The sequence below is a fragment of the Zeugodacus cucurbitae genome, chromosome X, assembly GCF_028554725.1.
Source record: "Zeugodacus cucurbitae isolate PBARC_wt_2022May chromosome X, idZeuCucr1.2, whole genome shotgun sequence".
Lineage (NCBI taxonomy): Eukaryota > Metazoa > Arthropoda > Insecta > Diptera > Tephritidae > Zeugodacus > Zeugodacus cucurbitae.
The window spans coordinates 3,694,461-3,705,535 of record NC_071672.1 but is presented as its reverse complement, the minus strand read 5'-3'; the positions used below and the strand labels follow the sequence as shown (position 1 = coordinate 3,705,535).

The 11,075-nt window shown below is 36.7% G+C and overlaps 1 pseudogene; it reads left to right on the top strand.

The window, feature by feature from the left end:
• Positions 1 to 5,214: 5,214 nt before the first annotated feature.
• LOC128923231 (5.8S ribosomal RNA) lies at positions 5,215 to 5,367 on the top strand (annotated as a pseudogene).
• Positions 5,368 to 11,075: the final 5,708 nt, after the last annotated feature.

Below are 11,075 nucleotides of genomic sequence, written 5' to 3'. Positions count from 1 at the left end.
CAGGAGTTGCGGGTTGGCTTCCATGAAAATGCATTTGTGGGCGTGATACCGTATGCACCCCATCGACACGTGGTGGAGCTCCATACGAGGTGCCCACGTTCAAATTCTCAGCGTGCATCACAGAGATTCCTTGTTCGGCAGGCCTTTCAGTAGAACTGCTTTCTTCCAAATTACTCACCATTGGGAAGCTTGTAGAAGCAGTGAGACTGGTAGCTCCAGCGAAGTTAGCTGGTACAGCGGACATCTCAGGATTGTTAGCACGCAACATTATAATTTCCACTTCTATGGAATGCGCGATGAGGGTAGAGTAAATTTTTTAAGATGTAAAAAAATATAAAGAATTTTTTGCAATTCGAACTAAAACGCTAGTTTTGAATTAATTTATATTAATTTATTATTTTAATTTAAATTAATTAACAATTAGTTCTGAGAATTAAAAAATTTACTTTACACTCTACCCTCTAATGCGATAATGCCGATCTGTTAGCAACGGCTCCCGCTTTTGCCTATTTATTCCTTCTTTGCTAACTGATCTTCTGATTGCCCCCGTTTCTCCAAATCGACCAATCAAAATTCGCCACGATAGCAATAAGCGCGTATGTAATTAGGACATACGTAAGTAATTAGGAAAAAACGTAACTAATTAGGATTACGTTAATGATGCTGCCATATCGTTCGTAACATAAATAATTTTCATATAAATACTAAATAATTTTCATATAGGTACTAAGTTTATGAATTCATACAAGTAAAAAATTTTCATATAAATACTAATTGTATGAATTCATGCAAGTAAATAATTTTCATATAAATACTAAATAATATTCATATAGGTACTAAGTTTATGAATTCGTACAAGTAAAAAATTTTCATATAAATACTAAATAATTTTCATATAGATACTAAATTTATGAATTCATACAAGTAAAAAAATTGAATATAAATACTAATTGTATGAATTCATGCAAGTAAATAATTTTCATATAAATACTAAATTATTTTCATATAGATACTAAATAATTTTCGTATAAGTACTAAGTTTATGAATTCATACAAGTAAAAAATTTTCATATAAATACTAAATAATTTTCATATAAATACTAAATAATTTTCATATAAATACTAAATAATTTTCATATAGATACTAAGTTTATGAATTCATACAAGTAAATAATTTTCATAAAAGTACTAATTAATTTTCATATAAATACTAATTGTATGAATTCATACAAGTAATTAATTTTCATATAATTACTAATTAATTGTCATATAAATACTACATAATTTTCGTAGAGATACTAAGTTTATGAATTCCTACAAGTAATTAATTTTCATATAAGTACTAAGTGTATGAATTCATACAACTAAATAATTTTCATATAAGTACTAATTAATTTTCATATAAATACTAAATAATTTTCATATAAATACTAAATAATTTTCATATAGATACTAAGTTTATGAATTCATACAAGTAAATAATTTTCATATAAGTACTAATTAATTTTCATATAAATACTAATTGTATGAATTCATACAAGTAATTAATTTTCATATAAATACTAATTAATTTTCATATAAATACTACATAATTTTCGTATAGATACTAAGTTTATGAATTCCTACAAGTAATTAATTTTCATATAAGTACTAAGTTTATGAATTCATACAAGTAATTAATTTTCATATAAGTACAAAAAATTAAAAAAAAAAATAAATAAATGTTAAGCTATTTTTGATGTTGTAATATTTCTTATAAGCATAATGCTGGTAGAAAATGATATAAATTACTTGTGTATATATGAATTTAACTCTTTTATATGGTTAAAAAGATTTTTTCCATACGATTTCGGGTTGGTGAGGTGTACGTGGCAGAAAACATATATGTTGTATGAAACTTTGATATTAGTACTTGTATGAAAATTTTAATACTTGTATGAAATTGCATACTTAGTACTTATATGAAATTTTTTTTCATATAAATATAAAAGTATTTAAGTGTAATATATAAATGAGAGCAAAAAAATTTATTCCTGGTTTGCTACAGTTGGTTTAAATAGAAATAATTTTGTTAATAGTGAAATGTTATTAATTGAGATTATTCTTCTATACCTAACATAATGTAGTCGTTTTTTTTTTTTTTTAATTTAACTTTTTTTGGGGTTTGTTCTTCTATTCACATAAAATATATGTGGGTAAAGAATAAAATTCAATAAAGTTAAATATTTATATTATTACGCTCGAATACTTTCATATCATATATGAAATAAAATGAAAAATAATTGAATTTGAAATTATTAATTTCAAATCAAAAGAAAAACGTATATACTCTTAAAAAAAGATATATACACTATATGCATTGAAATAAAGTAAAATGTATAAAAAATGATATTATTTGAAAGTTTAACAAATACAAGAAGAAACATCGTCCTTACATTAATAATTATATTATATATGTATAGAGAACGAAAATTCTTTGTCACGATAAGAAACAATCTCAAAGTCCGAATAAGATCGCAATAAATAATACAATAATATGAAATTAAATGAAATGAAGTGAATTTTTTAATTCAATCGTAGTATAAGAAATTTCATAATTATTTATTGTCGCGATTTCGTTCTTCTTTGCATTTTGTATATGTCGTGTACTTAATTTTCAAATATTGAAAATATCATTATAAAAATTTATATAGTATAAAAAATATTATATAAATGAATAAAAAATATTATTTATATGCTTGTCTCAAAGATTAAGCCATGCATGTCTAAGAACAAACAAATTAAAAGTGAAACCGCAAAAGGCTCATTATATCAGTTATGGTTCCATAGATCGTTAACAGTTACTTGGATAACTGTGGTAATTCTAGAGCTAATACATGCAAAATAAACACGGACCTTTTGGAACGTGTGCTTTTATTAGACTAAAACCAAGCGATCGTAAGATCGTTATATTGGTTGAACTCTAGATAACTTGCAGATGGTATGGTCACGTACCGACGACAGATCTTTCAAATGTCTGCCCTATCAACTTTTGATGGTAGTATCTAGGACTACCATGGTTGCAACGGGTAACGGGGAGTCAGGGTTCGATTCCGGAGAGGGAGCCTGAGAAACGGCTACCACATCTAAGGAAGGCAGCAGGCGCGTAAATTACCCACTCCCAGTTCGGGGAAGTAGTGACGAAAAATAACAATACAGGACTCATATCCGAGGCCCTGTAATTGGAATGAGTACACTTTAAATCCTTTAACAAGGACCTATTGGAGGGCAAGTCTGGTGAAAGCAGCCGCGGTAATTCCAGCTCCAATAGCGTATATTAAAGTTGTTGCGGTTAAAACGTTCGTAGTTGAATTTGTGCTTCATACGGGTAGTACAGCTATAATTGTGGTATGTACATTACCTTATGTATGCAAGCGTATTACCGGTGGAGTTCTTATATGTAATTAATACAATGTATTTTTTATATATTCCTCCTATTTAAACCTGCTTCAGTGCTCTTCATCGAGTGTTGTTGTGGGCCGGTACAATTACTTTGAACAAATTAGAGAGCTTAAAGCAGGCTCCAAATGACTGAATATTTTGTGCATGGAATAATGAAATAAGACCTTTGTTCTACTTTCATTGGTTTTTAGATCAAGAGGTAATGATTAATAGAAGCAGTTTGGGGGCATTAGTATTACGACGCGAGAGGTGAAATTCTTGGACCGTCGTAAGACTAACTTAAGCGAAAGCATTTGCCAAAGATGTTTTCATTAATCATTCATTAATTAACGAAAGTTAGAGGTTCGAAGGCGATCAGATACCGCCCTAGTTCTAACCATAAACGATGCCAGCTAGCAATTGGGTGTAGCTACTACTATGGCTCTCTCAGTCGCTTCCCGGGAAACCAAAGCTTTTGGGCTCCGGGGGAAGTATGGTTGCGAAGCTGAAACTTAAAGGAATTGACGGAAGGCACCACCAGGAGTGGAGCCTGCGGCTTAATTGGACTCAACACGGGAAAACTTACCAGGTCCGAACATAAGCGTGGAAGACAGATTTTTAGCTCTTTCTCGAATCTATTGGTGGTGGTGCATGGCCGTTCTTAGTTCGTGGAGTGATTTGTCTGGTTAATTCCGATAACGAACGAGACTCAAATATATTAAATAGATGCTTTCAGGATTATGGTGTTGAAGCTTATATAGCCTTCATTCAAGAGTTCATCTTGAATGTGCAAGTGTTTGAATGTGTTTATATAAGTGGAGCCGTACCTGTTGGTTTGTCCCATTATAAGGACACTAGCTTCTTAAATGGACAAATTGCGTCTAGCAGTAACGAGATTGAGCAATAACAGGTCTGTGATGCCCTTAGATGTCCTGGGCTGCACGCGCGCTACAATGAAAGTATCAACGTGTATTTCCTAGACCGAGAGGTCCGGGTAAACCGCTGAACCACTTTCATGCTTGGGATTGTGAACTGAAACTGTTCACATGAACTTGGAATTCCCAGTAAGTGTGAGTCAGTAACTCGCATTGATTACGTCCCTGCCCTTTGTACACACCGCCCGTCGCTACTACCGATTGAATTATTTAGTGAGGTCTCCGGACGTGATCACTGTGACGCCTTGTGTTTCACGGTTGTTTCGCAAAAGTTGAAAGAACTTGATTATTTAGAGGAAGTAAAAGTCGTAACAAGGTTTCCGTAGGTGAAGAAGGTGCGGAAGGATCATTATTGTGTTCCTATCCGTAAATATTATAAAAAAACAAACAAACAAAAAAAAGAATAAAAAGAAAAATTATTTTCTTTTTTTTCTTTTCATTCATTTATTTGAATGTTTTTCTTTTTTTCTTTTTTTTTACTCCTTGTATTGTAGTATAATGAAAATTATATCGCATACATTGTATTTGAACGCAACAAACCTTTAAACATATATAGTTGTACTTATTATTTATGAAAATAATATAAATGATAAGTTAATTTGTTCTCATTAACGTGTGTAATTCCTTAAAAATTTATAGAAATTAAATAAAATGTAATAAAAAAGGAATTACTGTTAAGGAATTACTGTGTTGGACTAAGACATGCGCAACTTGTAAATGTTTGGGTTGAAAATTACAATTTATTGAAAGATGTTTTAAAATAATTTATATAATATACGAAAACGAAATGTAATATAATTGTTATTCTTTCAATAAATTAAAAACTCTTGACGTTAAATTAAAATAAACAAAAAATTATCACTCTAAGCGGTGGATCACTCGGCTCATGGGTCGATGAAGAACGCAGCTAACTGTGCGTCATCGTGTGAACTGCAGGACACATGAACATCGACATTTTGAACGCATATTGCAGTCCATGCTGTTATGTACTTTAATTAATTTTAAAGTGCTGCTTGGAGTACATATCGTTGAGGGTTGTAAGACTATGCTAAATTAGTTGCTTATTCTTTTAGTCAATTAAAAGAATTTAAGCACATGGTATATTACTGGATTGTATTTTTCAATCCATAATATTAATAGCATAAAAAGAAATATAGAAAATATATTCTTGAACACCTCATATTTGAACGAAATTTTATAATAAATAAGAATCTTAGTATTCCCAAAAACAATAAAATTTCAATATTATTTCAAATAATATATAAATTTAGAGGAACGTCTAGCATAAAATATTATTTTATTCTAGGATTGCCTTAAATGTAAAAAAGCAAGAAAATAATATTGTTGTTATAATTAAGTAGTACGCGGGATGAAAAGATTGAATATTTATTATTAAGAAAATTATTGGTGTTAAGAAATAATTATGTATGTTTCTTTAAAATAGCAAAAAGCTAAAATATAAAATAAATATAAATATTTTTATACAACCTCAACTCATATGGGACTACCCCCTGAATTTAAGCATATTAATGAGGGGAGGAGGATGGAGTCATATGTAGAAGTTCACGTAAGTGAGGAAAGTTTCTGACTGTCATTCACTTGGGAGTGGCCAGGAACGATTCTTTTACATGTGGCTCAAGCAGCTCACGACTTCCGGTCTTAGACCAAGTATCCTCTGGGTAGCTAACAGACATCAGTTTGGAGGCGAGCTAAAGTGAGAAGGCGAAACCCGCCTATGCGGTTGTGCGTAGGGTTTGGGACCCACCACATAAAAACACCCCGCAATGAAAAAGAAAAAACAGCCTCGGATGAGAGACCCCAATTTTGATGACGACCACTGTAAACGTTTAAAGGACTACGAAATAAGGGCATGCACCTGGAATGTCCGGACCCTTAATTGGGAAGGTGCCTCTGCCCAGCTGAATGATGTCCTCGTAAGAGTAAAGGCTGACATCACCGCAATCCAAGAAATGCGATGGACGGGACAAGGACGGAAGAAGGTGGGTCCTTGTGACATCTACTACAGCGGCCATATAAAGGAGCGCAAATTCGGTGTGGGATTCGTGGTGGGAAAGAGACTCCGTCGTCGAGTCCTGGCATTCACTCCGGTGGATGAGCGTCTAGCCACAATCCGCATAAAAGCGAGGTTCTTCAACATATCGCTGATTTGCGCCCACGCCCCAACGGAAGAGAAGGACGATGTGACCAAAGATGCTTTCTATGAGCGCCTAGAACGCACCTATGAGCGCTGCCCCCGCCACGATGTCAAAATCGTGCTTGGCGATTTTAACGCCAGGGTGGGTAAAGAAGGTGTCTTTGGCACAACAGTCGGAAAATTCAGCCTCCATGACGAAACATCACCAAACGGTCTGAGGCTGATCGACTTCGCCGGGGCCCGAAATATGGTCGTCTGTAGTACTAGATTCCAGCATAAGAAAATACATCAAGCTACTTGGCTGTCCCCGGATCGAATCACTCGCAACCAGATCGATCATGTTGTGATAGATGGACGACATGTCTCCAGTGTTTTTGATGTGCGTACGCTTCGTGGTCCCAACATCGACTCGGACCACTATCTTGTAGCAGCTAAGATACGCACCCGCCTCTGTGTAGAAAAGCGTACACGTCAACAAACACAAGGAAGGTTCGACATCGAGAAGCTGCAATCACAACCGACAGCCGAACGATTTTCTACTCGACTTGCACTCCTGCTCTCTGAGAGCACTCATCAGCATCTCGGTATAAGGGAGCTGTGGGACGGCATATCAAACTCCTTACGTACAACTGCAACCGAAACCATTGGTTTTCGGAAAAGTCAAAAAAACAGCTGGTATGATGAGGATTGTCGTCTCGCAGTGGAGAGAAAACAGACTGCCTACCTCGCAATGTTGCGATCGACCGCAACACGAGCGGGATGGGAAAGATACCGAGAGCTGAAGAGGGAAGCGAGACGCATTTGCAGACAAAAAAAGAAAGAGGCCGAAATGCGTGAGTATGAAGAGCTTGACAAGGTGGCCGACAGGGGTAATGCTCGAAAATTTTACGAAAAGATCCGGCGACTAACTGAAGGTTTCAAGACCGGAGCACACTCCTGTAGGACCCCCAGAGGTGATCTAGTTATTGATGACCAGAGTATACTGAGTTTGTGGAGGGAACACTTCTCCAGCCTGCTGAATGGCTGTGAAAGTACAACACCAGGAGATGGCGAACCCGATTCCCCAATCGACGACGATGGAGCAGATGTTCCATTGCCCGACCGTGAAGAAATTCGAATAGCAATTACCCGCTTGAAGAACAATAAGGCGGCGGGTGCCGATGGATTACCGGCCGAGCTATTCAAATACGGCGGCGAAGAGCTGATAAGGTGCTTGCATCAGCTTCTTTGCAGAATATGGTCGGAAGAAAGCATGCCTGACGATTGGAATCTCAGTGTACTCTGCCCAATACACAAAAAGGGAGACCCCACAATTTGCGCCAATTACCGTGGGATAAGCCTCCTCAACATCGCGTATAAGGTTCTGTAGAGCGTATTGTGTGAAAGACTAAAGCCCACCGTCAACAAACTGATTGGACCTTATCAGTGTGACTTTAGACCTGGAAAATCAACAACGGACCAGATATTCACCATGCGCCAAATTTTGGAGAAGACCCGTGAAAATAGGATCGACACACACCATCTCTTTGTCGACTTTAAAGCTGCTTTCGACAGCACGAAAAGGAGATGCCTTTATGCCGCGATGTCTGAATTTGGTATCCCCGCAAAACTAATACGGCTGTGTAAGCTGACGTTGAGCAACACCAAAAGCTCCGTCAGGATCGGGAAGGACCTCTCCGAGCCGTTCGATACCAGACGAGGTTTCAGACAAGGTGACTCACTCTCGTGTGATTTCTTTAACCTGATGCTGGAGAAAATAATACGAGCTGCAGAGCTAAACAGAGAAGGTACAATCTTCTATAAGAGTGTATAGCTACTGGCGTACGCCGATGATATCGATATCATTGGAAACAACACCCGCGCCGTTAGTTCTGCTTTCTCCAGACTGGATAAGGAAGCGAGGCGTATGGGTCTGGTGGTGAACGAGGACAAGACGAAATATCTCCTGTCGTCAAACAAACAGTCAGCGCATTCGCGTCTTGGCTCCCACGTCACTGTTGACAGTCATAACTTTGAAGTTGTAGATAATTTCGTCTACCTGGGAACCAGCATTAACAGCAATAACAATGTCAGCCTGGAAATCCAACGCAGAATCACTCTTGCCAACAGGTGCTACTATGGACTAAGTAGGCAATTGAAAAGTAAAGTCCTCTCTCGACGAACAAAAACCAAACTCTACAAGTCTCTCATCATTCCCGTCCTACTTTACGGTGCAGAAGCGTGGACGATGTCAACATCCGATGAGACGGCACTAGGAGTTTTCGAGAGAAAGGTTTTGCGGAATATTTATGGTCCCTTAAGAATTGGCAACGGCGAATACCGCAGACGATGGAACGATGAGCTGTATGTGTTATTCGACGACATAGACATAGTCCAGCGAATAAAAAAACAGCGGCTACGCTGGCTAGGACATGTTGTTCGAATGGATGAAGGTGCTCCAGCTCTGAAAGTATTCGATACAGTACCGGCTGGTGGAAGCAGAGGAAGAGGGAGACCTCCACTCCGATGGAAGGACCAGGTGGAGAGGGACCTGGCTTCGCTTGGAATAACCAATTGGCGCCAAACTGCCAGAAGGAGAGATGCGTGGTGCGCTGTTTTGGACTCGGCTATAACCGCGTAAGCGGTGTCTACGCCAGTCAAGAAGAAGAAGAATGAGGGGAGGAAAAGAAACTAACAAGGATTTTCTTAGTAGCGGCGAGCGAAAAGAAAATAGTTCAGCACTAAGTCACTTTGTCAATATGGCAAATGTGAGATGCAGGTTAAGCCCGATGAACCTGAATATCCATTATGAAAAATTCATCATTATAACTCTGATATTTATAATATTATAGTAATAGTGTGCATTTTTTTCAAATAAGGACATTGTAATCTATTAACATAATAAAATATTTATCAAAAGATCATTGGTGTTAAGTTTATTCAAATTAATTTGCTTTTAGCTTATTAACATAGAATAAATACTGATGATTTGATAAAGTGTTGATAGATTTTACATATATAATGCTTAAATTCTTTTGAATTTTACAATAATATTATTATCATTGATTTTAATATTAATTTTATGCATTTATATGATTAACAATGCGAAAGATTCAGGATACCTTCGGGACCCGTCTTGAAACACGGACCAAGGAGTCTAACATATGTGCAAGACATTGGGTTATATTAAACCTAATGGCGAAATTAACTTAACTTTTATATAATGGGATTAATTTTTAGTGAAATATTTCACTATTAATTCAATCCCGGGGCGTTCCATATCGTTATGTATAATGATAATTAATTATTATTTATACATCTAACTGGAGCGTACCTTGATCATATACGCTGTGACCCGAAAGATGGTGAACTATACTTGATCAGGTTGAAGTCAGGGGAAACCCTGATGGAAGACCGAAACAGTTCTGACGTGCAAATCGATTGTCAGAATTGAGTATAGGGGCGAAAGACCAATCGAACCATCTAGTAGCTGGTTCCCTCCGAAGTTTCCCTCAGGATAGCTGGTGCATTTAAATGTTATGTAAAATAATCTTATCTGGTAAAGCGAAGGATTAGAGGCCTTAGGGTCGAAACGACCTTAACCTATTCTCAAACTTTAAATGGGTAAGAACCTAACCTTTCTTGATATGAAGGTTGAGGTTATGATATAATGTGCCCAGTGGGCCACTTTTGGTAAGCAGAACTGGCGCTGTGGGATGAACCAAACGTAATGTTACGGTGCCCAAATTAACAACTCATGCAGATACCATGAAAGGCGTTGGTTGCTTAAAACAGCAGGACGGTGGACATGGAAGTCGTAATCCGCTAAGGAGTGTGTAACAACTCACCTGCCGAAGCAACTAGCCCTTAAAATGGATGGCGCTTAAGTTGTATACCTATACATTACCGCTAAAGTACATGATTTATAATACAATTTCGGTTGGATTATAAATTTTGAAACTTTAGTGAGTAGGAGGGTACAATGGTGTGCTTAGAAGTGTTTGGCGTAAGCCTGCATGGAGCCGCCATTGGTACAGATCTTGGTGGTAGTAGCAAATAATCGAATGAGACCTTGGAGGACTGAAATGGAGAAGGGTTTCGTGTGAACAGTGGTTGATCACGAGTTAGTCGGTCCTAAGTTCAAGGCGAAAGCCGAAAATTTTCAAGTTTTAATGAATTGTTGAGAATATATTATTATGTTTTCTTCATAGTAATTAAACACTTGAATAATTTTGAACGAAAGGGAATACGGTTCCAATTCCTTAACCTGTTGAGTATAAGTTTGTTATTAAAAATGGGCCTTGTGCTCATCCTGGCAACAGGAACGACCATAAAGAAGCCGTCGAGAGGTATCGGAAGAGTTTTCTTTTCTGTTTTATAGTCGTATTACCATGGAAGTCTTTCGAAGAGAGATATGGTAGATGGACTAGAAGAGCATGACATTTACTGTTGTGTCGATATTTTCTCCTCGGACCTTGAAAATTTATGGTGGGGTTACGCAAACTTCTCAACAGGCCGTACCAATATCCGCAGCTGATCTCCAAGGTGAAGAGTCTCTAGTCGATAGAATAATGTAGGTAAGGGAA